This window comes from Chelonia mydas, chromosome 7, assembly GCF_015237465.2.
Source record: "Chelonia mydas isolate rCheMyd1 chromosome 7, rCheMyd1.pri.v2, whole genome shotgun sequence".
In the NCBI taxonomy this organism is placed as follows: Eukaryota; Metazoa; Chordata; order Testudines; family Cheloniidae; genus Chelonia; species Chelonia mydas.
Genome location: NC_057853.1, coordinates 16,702,731 through 16,724,267, shown reverse-complemented (window position 1 = coordinate 16,724,267; position 21,537 = coordinate 16,702,731). Strand labels below are relative to the sequence as shown.

The 21,537-nt window shown below is 37.6% G+C and overlaps 1 protein-coding gene across 5 annotated transcripts in view; it reads right to left on the bottom strand.

Annotated features, from left to right (window-relative positions):
- The window catches only part of GRM7 (glutamate metabotropic receptor 7), a 573,787-nt gene that overhangs the window by 61,709 nt on the left and 490,541 nt on the right, over positions 1 to 21,537 (bottom strand). The gene's annotated exons all lie outside the window — the stretch shown is intronic.

Sequence of the window (21,537 nt, the reverse complement as noted above, 5' to 3'; positions counted from 1 at the left end):
ACATAACTGGAAGTGCTGTAATTTTGTTTAAACTTATCTTTTCAGAGGATACTCAATACATAAAATGGAACAAGGCTCGGGTCTCAAGGATTGCTCTAATTACACAGGTTTAGAGACAATGTAATAAATATGTGAGTGTGAAAAAAGGGACCAAAATATTTGCAGGTGCTCCTCGCATATACTGTATGCCCGCATCCAGGAAAAATGTTCACACCAGGCAATACTGCTTCTGGGATGCAATATTTCTCACTGCAAACCAATCTGTTCTTATGATGTCAAGAAAAATGCACTAGCACAGTTAAATGCCCACACTGCCCTCATTTTTCCAAATACCTGTTCTCAGAAGAACTTGAACGTTCCTAAACTTACTAGGCTTTATCTGGATAACAGTTGCTATTATATTGATTCAGAACACCAGTGGAGGACATAAAATGTCTTCAGTAAATGAGTATATAACTATAAAGGAGCACATAGCTTAAAACTAAAGTGCTTACTCAATTTCTATTCACTCCGCACTCAGACCAAACTCGTATTATCTTCAATGGACTTTTGCAAGAGAAAGGACTTCAAGACTGTGAAAATATATGATGGACCAAATACAAATATCTGTCTATATTTTATATGTTCAGATATGTATATTTATCTCTATTTCTATCTAGATATACACCATATATATTCTCTTACTCATATACAACTACACTGCCATTTAAAAGTATAACCTCTGCACAGATTTCTTAATGTCTGATTCCCTTCTGAGTGACACTAGTGTAATGAGGAGAAGCTGCACTGATGTCAGTGACATTATACTGGTGTACTTGAAAGGAGAAGTGGGTCCCTTAATATCTCTTTTAAACTGGTAACAATATATAATAATTCATAAATAAAATAATAAATAATAATAATAATGGAAAAAACATACAGAAAGAGCAGTTATCAGTGGTTTGTTGTGAAACTGAGAGGGCATCTCTAATAGGGTCCTGCAAGGGTCTATCTTTTCATTCATAGCTTGGATAATGGAGTGGAAAGTATGCTTGTAAAATTTGCAGATTACACCAAGCTAGGAGGGGTTGCAAACACTTGGAGGACAGGATTATAATTCAAGATGTCCTTGATAAATTAGAGAATTGGTCTGAAATCAATAAGGTGACATTCAATAAAGACAAATGCAAAGTATAACAGTTAGAAAGGAAATATCAAACGCACAACTACAAAAAGGGGAATAACCGGTTATAGAATAGTAATGCAATGGAGTAAAGGACTCCCTCTGAAATCAGGACAGTGCCATAAATGCAACATGATGACTTTACAACAGCCTCACAGTATGAGAAGCAGATGGGTTGGGTGGACACAATGCAAGTTTCAGCACAAAATGTTTTAGAGTCTAAGAAAATCATGAAAAGAGCAAAAGGAAATAAACATATATCAAGCTGTAACTAAGAGATATTTTTTTTAAATCTTACCTAGTATGAAAGTATCTTTTTTTTCTTTTTTAATATGGATCTTAGGTAAGAACAAACTTAATTAGATAAATAAAGAGTCTCCTGAATTTTTGAACCTGCAGTTTATAATATAAACGAAGGGCAAAATTCTCCTGTCAGTCCACATGATGGATTCTGATTCTTCTGACTTCCCACTGGTGCCAAAAGGTGGGTAGGGAGAACACTGTATAGGGGTTGAGATCCATCATGCAGGTCAGAAAGCAGAAATCTCCCAGTTATTCAAGCATGTTCATATCAGTAGCTTATAATCATTGGCTTCTCTCCATGACGATGTGTCACAGTTTTTAAGAAAAGTCAATGTGGCTACACCAGAACTAAATTTGGCCCACTGACATAATACATCAGTATAACATCAAACTATTTTTTCTTTCTCTCTGACTAATTTCCCTAGCTATAATGTCCACCGGGCTTAGCCCTTTTTTGTAAGAGGTTATTGATGGTGATATATATATATATATATCTCACCCTGGACATAAATCTATTTTCTGCTTCTCTAAGCCAGATTTCACTGACTATGCAGCTAGTCCATGGCACTGAGTTTCCTGGATTAATAGTAAATTATACAGATCCTTTGTAACCCATCAAAATAAGACATTCTGAGGACAGGAGAGCGTAGTGTTCGAAGGCAGCAGGCCAGGTTCTCAGCTGTTGCACACCGGTGCAGCTCAAGTGATGTCAGTGGAGCAATGCTGATTTATACCAGCTGAGGATTTGGTCTAAAGCCCTAAAGCATAAATCAACACTAGTGCAACTGCAAAAGCTGTAATCAGTCTGCATAACATGCAGCTTGCACTTGTTTTCATCAGAGCATAGAATGTCAGTAACATTTTTATTTGGGTGCACAAGGTCGTTCATTTCTATTCCCTACAGTTAACTGGTGATCTTGTAGTAATATTTAGTCAACAGTGCCTTTTACAGCATCTGGTTCTATAATTCCAGTGAGGATCCCAAACTTACACATTGCACAATGACGGAAGGAGGAGAGGGCAAGAGAAGAACCTTTGAAGAACGAGAAACTGAGTGATGTACAATGAGTCTCATGACAAATGGGAACTGTAAGGGAAATTACTAGATACATTTACACATGAAATGCAATTTACATGCAGAGATTTCACTCCTTGTTTCATGTATTTGATAACTCTTTGCAAATACTTCTGATGAATGCAAATCAGTATTTTGAAACACAAAGATTGAGATGTAAATTACGCAGGAAACCTCTTACTTCATGAATCCCTTTTATGGGTGGCCAGTGTAAGGCTGAACAATGGGAGCAGAAGGCAGTTTCCAATCTTCGGGCTGTTATGTCATATAAGGTGCAGACCTGAGTAAGGGGTGGTGTGGAGCCACGCAACACATGTGGCTGCTCTGGCAGAGATTGTGCCTCAGGAGGTACAATTCCTCCTGAAACTTCCCAGTGCTCAGGGATGCAGCATTATCCTTTAGGATGGTAAATCATGCTTCCCTATTTGGGCCTCAATAGCTCTACTGGCTGGTACAGATTGAGGACTGGGAACATGGTCCTGCCCCCTTCGTGCTGCATGGAGTATTAGTAGGAGACGTATTGCACAGGAATAGGTCTTGTGTATTTTTGCACATTGTGAAAGAGCCAGCAGTGAGCTGAACCTCGCTGGTTAACGAGCATTTAATTGGTTGTCTAGCAAGAAGCATGTGAGAGAATGAAACCCATTTTATTTGAAATCTGATGGACACTGTGACCTCCCTATATTTAGGGATAATGGGAAGGGATGATTCTTTCTTAGCCAATGAAGTGCAGTATATTTCTGAAGAAGATAACAGTAACCTGTGCTAAAGTTTGTTTATTTTGGGCCCTGATCCTGCAATGAGGTCTTTATGGACAGACCCCTATTCCCACATGGAACTCACAGCAGAATTAATTCGGGCAGAAGGAAATTGTACCATTCTGTATGTGCCACAGAATAACTAGTTTTGTTGCTAAAAAAGGACTATTCACATGAATAAGATGTAGGAGGATAAGGCTCTAAAAACTTTACAAATTTTAACTTTGTACAGCTTAAAACATGCCGTGCTGGCATCAGAGATCAGACTTTGAAGGAGCACATTAGAGAAAATTAGGCCCTAAGGATATCATTCAGATGCAAAGGCACCCAGATTTTATCATTTATTTTACATAAAGGATTTTCATCTGAATTTTAGATTCCTATGTTTTCCACATTCTTGTTTTATTCATGCAAATGATGAAAATTGCCTTAAAAAGCTCAAGAGAAGATTAGATTGGTCTTGAATATACAGATCTATTAGCTAGCAATTTTTAAAGCACATATAATATCAATGGCACTGCTTGGGTGAATAAGGATAACTAACATGAGTAAAGCACTGTGGGATCAGGCTCTTAATTCTTGTGCATCCAGTGACTAGATATGCAATAACTGGGACATTACAGTCAAGAGCATTTCTCTTATAAAAGTCTGTATAGAGAGTTCATAAACTGTAAGCATGTGCTGGAAATTAAAAGTTGGTGAACATAATCTGAGTCCAGCAGCAAATTGCCTGGTTTTTTTTTTTTTGGCTGACATGATTTTTTTTTTTAAAAAATCATCCACTGAATTGTTTCTCCTTATGATTATGGGAAATTAAGTTTAATACTTTGAAATATATTTTTTTTCCTTTCCATTAACTCACAAACAGATTAAAAAAAGATTTTTCTCAGCCTGATTTATTTCACATTTATGTCAGTATTAGAATCAACCTTGGTCCATCCCATTGAGATGAATAGGTCAGTTCAAAGCTGTTTCAGACCAATTGTGTCAGGTTGGTTGAAGACAACACCCTATTACTCCTTATCTAACCATAAAGTTGAGAAACGTATTTTTAATGAAAATTTAGATTCAGGAGCCACAATTCCTGGACAGCAATTGTATTCTGTGGCTACAAAATGATGGAAAACAAGAGAACTTAAATATAAATGGTTTATAGTCTTTTTTCTTTTGTCTCGGTTGCTATTCCCACCACACAGAAATTATCTTGGCATTCAGCAGACAATAAAAAGGGATGGAAATACCATCTTACACATGTATATTTCTTGTATTTTGTTTTTAAACCCACCCTACTAAAAAGTACAACTAACTTCTGGATCCAAAGATGTTTAATAATTTGTTCAGTGCCTGAACTAATGCAAAAGAGACACAATGATCTTCACAAAGAGCAGCTCTGCTGCTATCCTGTGCAGTGCAGACAAAACCTTCCTTTAACATCTTATGAAAAAATGAAGAACCTCAAGCAACACAGCACGTCCTAAAATCATGCTGATTTAAGGCTGGATTAGATGGATCAGATTAGCACTGTTAATCAACAGCACTTCCTGCATCAAACTGAGGTTTCTTTGCACATTTTCCACCTAAGCTCTGCTTGGCTTAGATCACAGCCTAGGTTGGTTATGGCTGTAGACCATAAGGAAATATAAAGTATGGAAAGCAGAGGAAGCCCTTCCTTTGGGAAGTATTTTCATATTTAACTCCAAAAATATCGTCAACTGCAAAAATAAACATGTATCTGCTTTCTTTGGACAGCTTGATTTATGGAGGTTCCAAGAAACAATAACTTTATCTGAAAAAACCATGCCTTCTGCAAGGCTTGTATTCTTTTATGGTCTGACACATCTAAAGAATTATATATGAAGCAATCCTGTCTTCTCCCTTCACAGATCTGGCTCAGTACTCCTCTTCTCATGCTCACCATGCCTTTCCAACAGCCTTTCCATATTTCCAGGTGCCTGCTGTTAATTCCCATGGACACATTCTCTCTCTTTCCCCACAGGGACTGGAACCTTTGAGCAGTAAATTATGCTTGCCCTGAAGCTTAGTTATTCTCTAATTTTCAAAAACTCTGCTCACTCCTGCGTACATATAACGTAATCATCCCTTAAGTATGGTGTGATAACATGCCAATGTTACTCTTTACACAGCAATCTTCCTGGGTTGGATAGTCTGGACCAAAGAACCTTCTTCCCTGGGCGAACTAGGGTCAAAGTAGTGTTCAGAGGTCAGTGGAAGTTTCTGTGAGCCATGAAAGAATACTTTGAAATACTACCTAATAAGCCAGGCCGCAGCTCCCGCTCTGTTATTTTTAATCAGGTCCATTTTAATAGATATAAAGCTAAAAATGGCAAATGACCGGAAAGGGTCATTTCTTGTTGACTAAAGGACAAACACACCCACTTTTCTCATTGTTCTGACATGACTGTTCTCAAGACTTAGCTACAAGGCAAGTTTGTGCACAGCGAGAATCTACCATGAACCAGCTTGCTGACCACTAACTTGTCATGTGGATACTGTTATTGAGAAGTAAAAGTCCCAGAGTCTGGCTTAGCATCCAGCCTCCCCTATAAAATATTTTTATACATATATGTGTGTGTGTGTGTGTGTCTAGATTGCAACTTCTTCACAGTAACACAATGGGACATCTGTGTTCTCCCAGAATACAGTACTAATTAATAAAAATTATAATAATGCACAAAAATACCTGGCATGCACACAAAAATCAGGAATATTGACAAGCAAGTCATGCAGTTAGCTACCTACATGACCTATCTGCATATGCAAAGACTCACACTGAGCATGTACAACATTGCACACCAGGTGGCTTTGGAAGTCAGGCCTACATGTTTCATTTTACTATTCGATACTTGCAGGAAGTTAATTAAAAACTTCCTTCTCGGTGGGTATGTACAAAAATAGAAAATAAGCAAAAATGTCAGGTAAACATGGACAGTCAGGACCTGATCCAGAAAGGCACTCAGAAACCTGCTTAAGATTAACCAGGTGACTAGTCCCATTGACTTGTTTAAAAACTAAGCACATGATTAAGTGTTTTGCAGCATCTGGGCCTAAGTGAGGAATTATTGAGTTGAACCTTGGCACTGCAGTGATTCCCCTCACATTAGGGAGACAGAACAACTCTGTGGGAAAACTACGTAATTGAGGCTCCATGAAAATGTTTAGGGGAGAGGGTTGAGAGGAGGGGAAGAAATAGTGCCCAACTGGAAAGAGGCAGAGAGTACAGCTAGAAAGCAGTTCCTCTTTGTGGATAAAATTCACCACTATGCAGGGGGCAGGACAAGGTCCTCAGATCACTTAAATTCTATTTAAGCCTTTTTTTGTGTGTCTACACCAGGGGTAGGCAACCTATGGCACACATGCCAAAGGTGGCATGCGAGACGATTTTCAGTGGCACTCACACTGACTGGGTCCTGGCCACCGGTCCAGAGGGCTCTGCATTTTAATTTAATTTTAAATGAAGTTTCTGAAACATTTTTAAAACCTTATTTACTTTACATACAACAACAGTTTAGTTATATATTATGGACTTATAGAAAAAGACCTTCTAAAAACGTTCAGATGTATTACTGGCACGCAAAACCTTAAATTACAGTGAATAAATAAAGACTCAGCACTCCACTTCTGAAAGGTTGCCGACCCCGATCTACACTGAAGTCAGAGGAGTTACACTGGCTAAAATGTAGAATAATGGTGATGTGGTGAATAACCAGGCCCAGTATTTTACATAAAAAGTCTACTCTTCCCCATGTTTGCCTACATGTTGTTGACATTACCCATTGCTAACATTTGTAGTGGGACAGATTGACTGATTAGTAATGTGCTTTAGAAACAGCAATATGCTAATTCACCTGATATCCTAATTTGATACGAGAAATTTAAAGTGCTTTAAAGTGACATCCCAAAGTCCCAAATGATGTTCTTTTTTAGCCCTCCATGTAACCAACCTTTGCATGTTGCATTTCATAGGTGGCAACAGAAGAGGTAGGCGGTGTTGTGGCTAACCCCACTCACTGCAATAGAATTCTGACACAGCCTTAGTTTCCTGCTCATTATTTAAAAAATGACTAGTGTCAGGATCTGGAAGGCAACCACAGCCACTAAACAAGTCATTGCAATGAAAAGCGGCCCTGCACTTCTCTCCATCCCATGATGGAGACAACAACTGTGGGCTAGGATCAGTCTTCTCTCCCACCAGGTGGCAATCTGGTGGCTTTGACAGCAAGCCAGTCCTCCTGGCCCTCAGGGTACCAGCACCATTCCTCTTCCATAACCTGCACAATCACAACAGTGTCAAACACCCAGTGTTGTATAGCAATGAGTGGGTAAGTTTGTGAGGCTCAAGTTTCCATATTTTTCTGGTGGACATCAGAAACTGGTTGGTGAAGTTCTTTCGGATACCTGGTGGGAGACGGTGAATAATCAGCTTACTCTTCAGGTCTGATTGAGGGATGAAGGGAAGGCTAATAGGTGTCTTGGTCTATAGAACCAACATTTGAGCTAGGCATTGGGAAAGGTGGAGACCAAAGACGGGAAAAGGATTGAATTTGACCTGGTTTGCTAGAGTAAAGAACAGCTGTGACCATGAGTAAAGCCATCTGTATTGTTCATTCTGATCCTCCTGCAAATTTTGCAGTGCTTGAGACACAGTGGAGAGTTTCTTTGGGACAGGTAAATGTTGAGGATGGTTTGAAAATATAACTGGATGTCAAAGCAGTGTAGGTATTTCTATGCAGATTATTACGTAGAGTGTGAAGCTTTAAAAATGACAAAGGATGCCACCCCAGGGACATTTGATAAACAAATGGTAGTAGCTATGATGATTGCAGCTATTACTGTAGAAAAAAAAGAAGGCATACAAATGGTCTTTCTGAAATTTCACTGGCAATGTCATGGAATCATTCACACCATTTGATTATATAAATTCAATGCCCTGTAATTAAACAAAAGGTGATACTCTCTTCAGGGACAAGAAAATGATAGGAATTTACTTTTAACACATTTTCTTTTTAACAGTTGGTAATTTTGCGAGTTGGATGGAGGGAATACTGATTTGCTATTAAAAACAAGAAAGATCATGGAGGAATTGGATTAATATGTTCTGCCACTTGCTAAAATGTGAACTAACACAGAGACATTTGAAAATGACTTCTGATGTATTTTCACATTTTCTTAAATGTTGTCAACCCCCCACAGAAGTCAATGACAAAACTCCAACTATGAGATTTCACCCCTTGTATTTTTTTTTTCTGAGAGGTATTCCTGGATATGCATATATATTTTTTAAAATCTTCCCCCTTTCCTGAATTTGTATTGTACATTATTTTGATCCAATGAGTTCAGAACAAAGTGGTTTTGATTCTGATAAGAGCTGTGAGAAAAACTGGTTCTCTCTCTCTTTTTTTTTTTTTTTTTTTTTGGTTCACTATCCAATCTGAAAAAATATAAAAATTTAAAAAACCCAACACCTTGGTTTTGGGTTGAACAGAATGTTTTGGTTTGGGTTGAGATTTTTTTAAAAATAAAATAGATGGAAATATAAAAATGAAAAGTCATTGTGAATAAAAACACATTTTGTTTCAAAAATGTCATCATTCATCAAATTCATCAAAAATGAATATTTGATTTTTTTCTGATTTTCTTGAGGGGATATGACAAACCATTTGGCAACATGAATTCAAAAAATATTTCAGCTTGAATCTGCACTTTTCAGCAGGAAACAAATTTTCCTCTGAAAAATTTTGCCTATCTCTAATTCTGAGTTTGAATTGGTATAAATCAAGAATAACTCCCTCCTATGCAGTCATGGAGTTGCAGTATTTAAAACCAGTATGAGATCAGAAAATAGCCAACGGTGTTGATGAATCACATGAGGAAGACACTTTGCAATCAACAGACCCCTGACATAGACTCCAACATCATCCATTAGTGTCCACAGCAAGCAATGTACTAAAAATCATATTTTATACATTCCATTGAGTAATGTACACATGCATGATACATTTATGACTAAAGTAATTAATTAGCTGTCAAATGCACCCCAACAGGATTAAAAGGTGATGAAGGCAGACAGCTATTCTTTGCATGCTAAAACAATTTTTTCCTTCCTATGAATTGGTATGATTTTCAACCTGATGTGCCTATTTACCTACTTGAAACCATCCCAGGAGTTATGTACATTGAACAACTAGTTTTCAAATTTTGTCAGACTTTGCAGCTACAATAGCTTGCACGATTTTGCTCAGTGCAATTAACTGGTCTATTGGATTAGTCCGCTGAACTGATAATTTACTACTAAATTATTACCTCCTGTGAAGATACTCAATGAAAGGGGTTTGATAGGTCAGGAAGCTTTGTGAGTTTACCTAGAGGATATACCTTCAAAATTAACAGGGAAGGGGGCAGAGGAAGTTCATTGAAAAGGGAGGAGCCACAGTGTCCATATCCTGGGAGCGTCTGTTATATGACAGGAAAGAAGACCCAACTCTCATGTAAGTCTGCCCCTTTCCCTTATCTTTCCCTCATGCAACTTGATTCCAGTGGGAAGACTCTCCATGTCTACGTAAAATCCCGCTCAGAGGATGGAGGTGAATTACTGTTCTTCTTTACATAATAAATAAAAAATACTACTACTACTACTAATAATAATAATTAATAATAAAAATCTAGCTCTCACAAAAGGGTATCTGCTCAGATATCTATTGGTCCACATAGAAAACGAGCATTGCAGCAACATATTACATAAATAATTGTCTTATGCTGACATCTAAAAATAACAAGAGAAGATGGAATTGAAATAGAAGCAAACAGTCAATATAGCACTGATACCACAATTGAGATGAGAAGCTTGGACAGTAAATTGAGAACAGAGGAAGCTCAGCTCAAAGCTTTTGAGCAAGAGTCAGGGGGAAGATTACTTTTACTTTAAAGGCTTGTTAAATTCCCTTCTTGGATTCATGAGAAAACACTTCTCTTGCTGATGTTGGCTTTAAACTAGAAAAAAGAAAATTATAGCTTGTAGGTCCATGAACTGCAAGATCATGCCATTTATCATGGTCAGGCTTGAGTACTATAAAGAAAATGAGTAATTCAGACAGTGTGTGTTGAAACAAGCAGTAGCAAATTTCCTTCCCCACTATTTTCCTTCCAAAAATATTTGTTAAAAACACTTATTATTTCTTGAAAATGTGAAATTGTTTCAATTTTTTTTTTTTTGCATAACCTGGTGCTAGAAGACTTACATTTCCAAGGATCTGAAGAAACTGAATTTTCATTACCGTGTGGTTTAGGATAATTCAGTTTTCTTCGACGAATTATTATGCTCCCAAAGCTTTGTATTGGGAGGGAGGAGGGGGAATAAATACCACAGACCTGTGTGTATCTTGTCTTAAATAGTGATCGCTGTCTGCTCCTTGCTCTCCTGAAATGAATATGAAGCATTCCAAATACACTATACACATAATAAATTATTTCTGCTTATACAGCTTGACAAAGGATGTAATAAATATATCATCTCAAAAACAACTGGTGCCTGAGTGCGTTTTCTTATGTATTTTACTGTGAGATGGATTTTTTTATTCTTGCTAAAATAATGAGGTAAGAGTTCAAAAAAGGTTCTGACTTGAATCACCATCTTTGAAGCGGAAAAGCAAAACACACCATTTATCTCCCTCGGAAACTAACCATGCCTCCCATGATATATATAAACATACCTTGGCTTCATCAATTAAGTTTCCATGCTTTTATCTCTTGACCAAAGCCAGAGATTTTGTTAGCCATAAACACAATACTTGAAAGTAATGTTCGGTTCTATTGGGCATAGAAATGTAGAAACAATTCACTCTACAATTACTTCTTTGAACATTGCGTTTGGACCACAGATAACCATCTACCATTCTTTGATTTAATTACAATAGATTTTACTTAATTCCCTGTAATAGTATAAGTATTTAATAAATAGACTACGTAGCACAAAATTTGGGTTTATAACATATTCATACATAAGGTGGCCCACTAAGTGTTTTACAGTAATGAGTTAGATATTTGGGACATCAATGACTATGGGATCCCATACAACAACTATCACATGCTTAGCAACACTTCATGGACTGGCCAGATCCTCAGATGGCGTAAATCATCAGGGTTTCATTAACTTCAGTGGAGCTACACCAATTTTTCACAGAGGATTGGGCCCATCAGATCTGACATCTACCTTTTAGAAAAAACACTGAACAGGTTTTTAATTTCTACCTGAAAAAGCCACTGAAAATAATCAGAATGACCTTTGTTTTAATGCTGCATCTAGAAAAGGACACCTGTGACAGTGCAGCATCCCTTTGTCCCGTAAAAAAGCTTTAAAATCCTGTATTAAGGTATTCACTGACATAAGTATTCACTGATATAAGTGCGTACACAGCAGTGGCTCTTTTTCTTCTTTTTATTTGTTAGAGATAAACTCACAGACTTTATGTCCAGAAGAGACTGTCATGATCATCTAGTCTGACCTTCTGCACGTTGCAGGCTGTACAACCTCACCTACTCACTCCTGCAATAGGCCCATAACTTCTGGCTGAGTTACTGAAGACCTCAAATTTTGATTTAAAGACTTCAGGTGATGCAGAATACACCATTCCGTCTAGTTCAAACCAGCAAGTGACCCCATGCTGAAGAGGAAGGCAAAAACTTTTTGATAAGAGGTTATATAATCAATAGCTGTTGCAGCAAAATGAAAGTGAATAAAAGGATTATGATCTAAAAAGATTCATTGCTTGAAGCAATAGTAATTATTCAAAAAAGTTCTGGTGTCTGGATTTTCAGAGTTGCTAAGCACCTTGAGGTACCAGTCCTATTTAAGTCAAAGGGAGCTACTGGTGCTCAGCCTCTTAGAAAGTCATGCCATGGGAGTATTCTGAGGGTATTAACTCTCTGGGATGCAGACAATCAAAACTCCGATTTTAGGTGGTAACAAGGTACAGATCAATTCAATATAAATATCAGTTTTAAAATGAACTTCTAAACCTCTCAAGCTTATCTCAATTATGCCAACTTTTTCAGGCTATCCTGCCACTCCTGGCCAACTTGGTGAATCTTCTTTGTGACCTATCCCCAAAAACAATCTTGTTACTCTCTAAACATCCCTTCAATAGATCTCCAATTTTTCCTCTCTTCTCCACCCTGCCTCTCAAGGAGAAGAAATAAATCTCACCAGACCTATAAATGGAAAAGAGAATAGCTTAACACTGCACTTGGGAGTGTGTCCCTTTCATACGCACATGCAGAGCATTGAATCATCTTCACAGCTCCAGGCAAACTACAAATGCTAAAAGATTATACAGCAGAAATCAATGTTTGCTTTAAAACACATGGTTCCACTCTGCCAGGATGTCTAACCAATATTACCAGGATCTTTGATATTGGATGTGACAGTTCCGGCCACAAATCGACTGACTGGGATGCTCTGAAAAGCCACTATAAGTCACATTAAAGTGGAGAAGAACATAACCAATATGGTGCTGTAGCTGTAAAATTCCAGTTGGCACAAATATTGCTTTTACTTTCGGGTGAGCTCTGACTCCCTCCTAAAAACGTGATAAAACACGACAGAGAACAAAACAGAGTTATCCTACCGGGGGAAGAAGAGTGTGAGTTTGATAATAATGGTAAACACCTAAATGTGCTTACAAGCATTCATGCCTCCTGTTTCAAGGTTCTGGCAGATACCAACTTTGCAGTGACAACATTATATACCATAGTTATGCAGGTAATGGGTGTGATGAATTATGTTTCAATATGGTGCTAACAGCAGGAGGGCTTAGATACCAAAGGGAAAATTGGGGTCATATTGGGAAAGATTACCACCTGCAGAGGCCAAGCACAAAGGCAGACAGTACAACAGTAAACAGATCCACAAGGACTAATTTTTGATTTCCCCAGCATTGTAAGAACTGTTTCTTCTAGTGTCACAGTGCTGTAACCAACTTAAATTTTCATGTCTTGCAAAACAGAGCACCTAGCACATGGCTGGTTTTCTAGCTTGTATTTCACAGTCCTAAGAAAGGCAAAGCGGAAAATGTAAAGCACAGATAAACTACAGTATACATTTTCTAAGGAGTTTTGGGCCTCTTTTGAGCTAAATATTTTATGCGGCTTTTTCCATTATAATAGGAGCTTCTTTGCAAAAGGGAGAGAAAGAAAAGTGCCTAAGTAAAAAATAATGAATATTTATGGATCCATAGTTTGTGTGATAAATCAAAACAGTTTATTAAATTTTACAGCATTTAACCTGATGATTTAAGTGTAGAGAAATAAACAATTTGGTCTCTCTCCACCCTTACCACATAGAAACGACAATAGCTAATCTGGGAGGAAATTAAATTATTCAGGTAATTGGACAGAGCAATGAAGCAGAAGCATGCAGCTACTGTCAAAGGACATCAAATGGCTAACAGAGAAAATTGCGGCAGCATCACAGAAAACTACCACCTTCCAAAGTCAAATTGCTGATACAGAGTATGCACCTATTAACTGTGCATCCATTAGGGAAAGGTGTAGTATGTGCTTGTATGTCAGCTTTATAGTCGTTAAAAGGGATTCTGTAAACTACTTCAAACCATTTAAAAATACCCAACTCAGAAATAAATAGTGAGGGCCTTGTCTTAAATCAGGAAGAGATTAAACTTGTTGTGAGCCTATGACTTCCATGAACAGACTGCATGCTGTGATATAACACGGATTTCATAATTTCATGGTCTCTTAGAAGCAGAAAGTTTGCACATAAGGATGTGCCAAGAAAATAATCTTGCAAGTCTAGTAATATTCTGAATGCATTTAAAGTCATTGAAACTCATAGAAACTACTGACAATTGGTTTATATAAAGATAAAAATGCTGTTATATAATATACTAGCCTTTTTTACCCTAAAACAGAACATAAAGCAGTATATATGCCAATATTTTTCTTTCCCTATACTTTTTATTAATAGAGTGATTTATATGAAACTAGAGGGAGAGAGACCCTCATTGGAGTAAATTGTCATAGTCCCAGTTGAAGTTAATGGACTGAGGACAGATAAATCAGCTGAAGGTCCGACCCAGAATCGTTGATCCTTTGGATTTCTTCTGGTCTTGTGTTTTGCTCCTGACCTGAAGTCTGGGTGCAATATCATAATCATTCCCACTGTAATTAACTGAGATACTAAACCAAGAAGATAACTGGGTGAAGTGACAGGCAGTGAAAGCAGATGTCTATGCTCCTGTTATTTATCTTTTGAATTGTTTATTGTTTTAATATTTATGGGCTAGTAGAGGATTTGGGGACTAGATTTAAAAAATATTGAGGCCCCTGTCTCTGAGCACCCCTGTTGGATCAGGACCCACAAAAAAGAGGAGAATGAGGAGGTGCTGCTGCCCACCCCCCCATTACCCAAAGCCCAAAGCCCCAGATCATTTCATTTGGGTCACTAAATGGCCTTCCGATGATAAAGAATTTCAGCCACAGTAAAGTTTGGCCAGATTTCAATCACTGCATTCACCTGCATGAGGTGAATGGCTCAAAAATCCCACTATCAATCCCCTAAACTGTCTGATGCCCCTTGCTTGTTTTTCACAATGGCTATAACAGAAATTACACTTTCCTAAGACAGACAAACACAATGCAACAGAAGTTATTTGTTTCCCCAAAATTTAGTATTAAAATAAGGGCTTTCTCCACTCCCTCTTACTACTCATATGGCTTTAATTAGCTAGGCATAATTCTTGAGGTGTGATTTCCCCTTTTCTCCTAAGGATTACATCATTGGAGGGAATTTTCCAGCTTTTGTTTCATTCTTTGCATCCACCAATGCACCACTAAACTGACTGACACACAATCTTGGAATTTTATGGTATTCAATTCCAGACTTCAGCTACTGTGATAAATCATATTTCTCCACACTTATTGCATTTTATTCATTTTATACATGACCAGAGATTAAAGTTCAAATGAAATAGATTTTTCTATCCTTCTTATATTCAAAACATTTCTAGTCTAGAAATCTTTAATTTTAGTAACTTTGTCTATTGAATAATTCAACAGAAAAAAAAATAATGCAAAACTAAGTTTGAAATTTTAAGCCCAAAAAAGTGAGAGTTTGACTGCAGCAACTTTAATTCTGTGCCCATATGTGTATGCATTTCTTGGGTCTGTGTGTCTTTCTTAACCAACCGAGACAGTAGGGTGTCCCTGATATCTCACTGCACATATGAAACTGGAGCCTGGATGGAGAATAGCTGGCTCAAAAGGATCCAGGAAAGACAGAACTGATGCTGCTTGGAAGATAGAAATGCTTAACGGAACTGGCTAGTTCCAACATCTCACCCTGAGTTAATGGCTATTCTTTCTGGTATTAAGATAATATGGTCACGAAATCATGTGGAATCTTTATTTACAAAGAGTACTTTAATAGTTGCAGTCACCAAACCCAGTGTCTTCCACCTTCAGTTTTTAAGAAGACTCTCTATTCCTCTCAGTGATGACCTGGCCAATGCAGTCCATTTGTTCATCATGTCTAGGACATGTTATTGTTATTCACTATTCCTTGGACTTAAAAAACCCCACAACCCTCTAAGCTCGTACATAACAGATTGGTCTGTGTCCTAAAATGAACACAAACAGCATATCACATTATATTGTACTAGCTAATTAAAAAAGTGAAAAAAGTCAGAAAGTCAAAAAAGTTAACAGAATTTTGGGAAGCATTAAGAAAGGGATAGATAATAAGGAAGAAAATATCATATTGCCTCTATATAAATCCATGGTATGCCCACATCTTGATTACTGCGTGCAGATGTGGTCGCCCCATCTCAAAAAAGATATAGGAACTGGAAAAGGTTCAGAAAAGGGCCAAAAAAAATGTGTAGGGGTATGGAATAGCTTCCATCTGAGGAAAGATTAATAAGACTGGGACTTTTCAGCTTGGAAAAGAGACGACTAAGGGTAGATATGATTGAAGTCTATAAAATCAAGACTGCTGTGGGAGAAAGTAAATAAGAAAGTGTTATTTACTCCTCCTCATAACACAAGAACTAGGGGTCACAAATGAAATTAATAGGCAGCAGATTTAAAACAAACAAAAAGAAGTATACTTTCACACAACACACAGTCTGTGGAACTCTTTGCCAGAGAATGTTGTGAAGGCCAAGACTATAACAGGGTTCAAAAAAGAACTAGATAAGTTCATAGAGGATAGATACATCAATGGCTATTAGCCAGGATGGACAGCGATGGTGTCCCTAGCCTCTGTTTGCCAGAAGCTGGGAATGTGCGACAGGGGATGGCTCACTTGATGATTACCTGTTCTGTTCCCTATGGGGCACCTGGCATTGGCTACTGTCAGAAGACAGGATACTGGGCTAGATGGACCTTGGTCTGACCCAGTATGGCCGCTCTTATGTTCTATGTTCTTATGACGTTCTTATCTGCATCCAGTTCAAAGCTGTCCTATGGATCTATAAAACTCTAAATGGGATAGGATCACACAATTTCAGAGAACACATATCCTGCTCATCACGTCATTTATGATGGTCCAGTTTGTTTTGATCCCTGGCTCAGGGTTGTGGAACCCCTTGCCATATCCAACCCATGCTACAAAATGAAAGCATTCTCCAAACACACACTGAGAGTGGGGCCCAATCTAGAAGCCATTTGTTCTTAGCTTCTGGACTCAAAGCTTCCCCAGAGTTAAAGGTTCTGATTCAAAGCCCACTGAAGTCAATGGGAGACTAACAAAATGTGGATCTTTCAGATCTGTCTCAAGATGATGGTGTTGGGGGTTAGTCAGATCAGATCTTGTACATGTCCTGTTGACTAGCAACAGATGCTTAACCCATATAAGCACCATGAAGCTCTGAGCAAAATCCTATTAATGTGAAACTGGGTGTTGCTTCTGTGGAAGCACCCACAGGAAACATCCAGGATCCCAAGATGCTCTTACTCAAACAGACCCATTCTACTGTGCTATAGAGATAGCTGGAGCAATAAGCTATTATTTAGGATTCCCAGATTATTGTGCTAAAGTCATATGGCTTCAAACTGCATTTGGGAATCCCAATCTCTCTTTATCTCCTTCTCTCCTCCCCATTGTTGCTTACCTGCACAGCCCAAGAGATCACCTCTGGAAATATGTCCTTTTTAAAGTGAGAATTCAAAAATATCAAGCTATCAAAAACCAGAGTGTGTGGGAACCACATCCTAAGGGAGATTTCATCAGTTAGATAAGTGGGAAGGACACAAATTAGTTTTGAGTACGCTTGACTATGCCTGAGATGGACAACAATCTACAACACAGAGGATATTTTTTTACAATGTTGGTATTGCTGTTATTTTTAATTCTTAGGAGGTGCTCAGACAATAGGGAGATAGGAGACAAATAGAAACCCAGTTAAAACTGAGGAAGAGACCAGGATTGTTACAATATCTGGCTACAAACCAGAGGGCTGTGGTGAATGTTCCTTTTCTTTTCCCTAATCTTTCTTTTTTTTCCGTTATATTGTTAACAATAGTTATCTACATCATATTCACTCATTTAATTGGTTAATATGTTGTCATACAGACACCACTTCTGTACCTCTAGCGTGTACCTCAAAAGATGTCCAAAAACAATATTTAAAGTATTTGTATAATGTCACCTGTAACCACTCATTCTCCTCCACAAGTGATGCTGCTATTTATGATCTGTACTTATTGTGATATACTGTATAAAAAGGGGCTAACATATTCTTTAAAACTTTAAGCTCTTGTGTTAGTTACTGTAATATATTTCCAGTACCATAAATAAGTATGAAGCCTGGTTCATGTCATACCACTTGTCTCCATAGATGACTATCATTATTGTGTAATACAACCCAAACACAAGTTTACAGATAGGATGATACATTTAAGAAAAAAATATTGTCCATTGAGATCAAGGATATTTGTGCTGTGCTTGTGACTCGGGGACAATGTATAGCTTTTAGTTGACAAATAATGAATTTAATTAGAAATCTTAATGACTGTATCACAGAAGATATTGATGGGATATATCATCTCATTAAATAGTTCAAGTAGATATGACAATGTTATGTCCAAACTATATATCCCAATATTCTTGAGACAATGGATGTATTTCTTGTTACTGCTGCCAATATTCTATTTGGTTTCTCTCCAAGCTCCCTCATGTTGTCAATCAGTTTAAGAGTACAGGGCTAGGCATCTTTTCTAGTGACTTTTTCCAGTTGTTTAAGTACTACTATTAAGACATTCATCCTGCTGATAAACGATCACCTGCTCCTGCATAGCCACACAGTACAAACTCTACAGTTTCATAGAGCTTGACTTACTATAATATAGATGACTATATAACACTATATAACAGACTTTTTACTCTGAATTTTTCACACTTGATAAGTGGCCTGGGTTTTCAGAAGTGCCGAAGACTTGCTGCTCTCATTGCTCATCATGTCTAAAAAGCAGGCCAGAGGGGTTTAACTGAGTGTCATGGCTTGATTTTCAGAAAAGATACAGCTAAAATTATACATGACACTTTTTAAACAACATTCGAAGACACCCATCGTTATAGAATTGTGTTGGCATCCAAAATATATGAAATCCTGTTGTAATTGTCCATAAATGGCTCTACTCTCCTGCACAAATTGCTTCATCCCCTTTTTTCTTTTCTTCTTTCTGCTTTAATCTTTCTATTCCCTTAGTGTCACCTGTGCATCCTCATAGCTTTACAGTGCAATTCATCAGTGTAAAACCCCAAGTAATATTAATTAGCTAGCCTGAAATTACACTGGTCAACATCATCTTAACTGTGAATGACATCATTTTATGTAATCTATCTTCTGAAGGGCCACTAAAATGATGGATAATCTGCAAAATTATTCAAGAAAAAACTTTTACCTAAATGTCTTAATAAAAACATATCACTTATTTACTCTAGGTTACCAGTACTGTCACAAAGAATTCAGCTTCCAAAAGAAGAAGAGGGGCATGCAGTATTTTATGACATGTTCCATGGCAAAGCCTAAATTGCACTGATATGTCACATCTGAAAAATAAGTGGGTCATAGAATCCATGTCAATGCAGTAAAAGTGATGAGCCTCAATCCTCTCCCATTTTGGGGGATAATTTGGGCCTATTTTGTTCTCTCCCAATGGATCATTTAACATTGTTGACTGAAAAAAATCTGCTTAGTTCATCCCTGATTTCTGAGATTTCAAAATATAATACCAAATACACATTTTTAATTTATACACACACGTGCGTGTGTGTGTATCTGGTATTTAGACACGTGTGTATTTGGTATTATATATATATATATACCAATACCATATACATGTAAGAGTGTGTGTGTGTGCACGCATGTACACACACACACACACAGTTTGTAACTTGGTTCTCACAATATTTAAAGAGAAACTGTACCTATTTGCTTCAGATCTGCACCATGGTACTCAGTTACTACCTCTAAGATGACGTGGGCTATATAAGTAAGTGCGTAGGTAAGTAGAGAGTCCAAACTCTGCCTTTGGAGGGTTAAATGGAAGCCAGGTGTACACACCCTAGAGCTGAATTAGAAATAGAGAGATTTCAGAAGGTGAGAATACATTTTAATGTGGACAATTTAAGACTGCTTTGGTTACTTATGCCAATTAATTATTGAACGTGACTACATTTGGGGGTTTAAGCTTTGAAATTAGATATATTCCTCATTTGTGCCACTGAAACTAGGAAGAATCTGAAGGTGTTTCTGGAAGACTATAACAAGGTATTTATTGTCAAAAGCATGCCAGTGGACTGAGCAGGGATGGCACTTACATTTCATATTTCATACTTCAAAGTAAATAATTTGCCAGCTGATGACCTTTCAAGAAAAGAGTTAAAAAAAAAATTAAAACTGAGTAACCAACACAAAACAGCTAATCACATGAAAGCATTAGCGACAGTGCTATATCTATTCATGCTACAAATGTAGCACTGATTAAGAGGTGGGTTTTCTCCTCTCTGTGAAGGTAGCAATTGCTTTGGGTTCTGACCCCATAAATTCAAGTACTATGACACTGAATCAAAAAAACAAAACTCTTGTTAGCTGGAAGACAATTAAGTCTAACTCACACTGGCTATAGAAACATGCATAAGGAATGAATAATAATGCGGAGGCATGAAAAATGAAGCTGACATTACCTGATTTCATTTATGAATCATATTTGTAAATTACAAAAGGCAACAGTTACTGAAATTTATGATTGTGTGAATTCAAAGGTATGCAGTAGCATATGAAGAATATGGAGAAAGTATAGTATTTAAAGCTTCCCTTGCTTTAGAGCCATCTTGCCATTTTAAACATGTTTTTATTGATCTGAATTTGTTCTAAAACGTGGAAATTGGATGTGATAAGCAATCTCTCACTGAACTGCTCCTAATCTAATCTATCTGCCACTACAGCTGGGCAAATACTGCAGCCACTCACCATAAATTCACTTTGATGTTACTTCATCTAGTCAACAGGCATGTATCAGTGGTATGTATACAAACTCCACTGTGTAATTCACTTCAACGGCACTTGCAGCTGCTGGGTATTGTCTCTCTCAAGAGGCCCTATGCAGATCACTAGAGATGTAAAATATTGTCTTCCTATAGCCTCAGAGAAGCACCAAGGTCAATGACGGCCTCAATAAATAATACATAATAATAATGAAAACATGAAATAGTATTGAAAAGTTATTAATTTAAATATTCATCTGGAGAAATTTTCTTAATACTCTAAATTTACTTTTGGAGCATTTAGGATAAATGGTGCTATATAAAAGTAAGAGCATTATAAGGTTTTGTTTGTGCAGTCAGCATTTGGATTCTATGGTGCTGGGCACTATAATAACTATGCCCTGGTCTACACTAGGACTTTAGGTCGAATTTAGCAGTGTTAAATCGAAGTAAACCTGCACCCGTCCACACGATGAAGCCCTTTATTTCGACTTAAAGGGCTCTTAAAATCGATTTCCTTACTCCACCCCGACAAGTGGATTAGCGCTTAAATCGGCCTTGCCGGGTCGAATTTGGGGTACTGTGGACACAATTCGACGGTATTGGCCTCTGGGAGCTATCCCAGAGTGCTCCATTGTGACCGCTCTGGACGGCGCTCTCAACTCAGATGCACTGGCCAGGTAGACAGGAAAAGAACTGCAAACTTTTGAATCTCATTTCC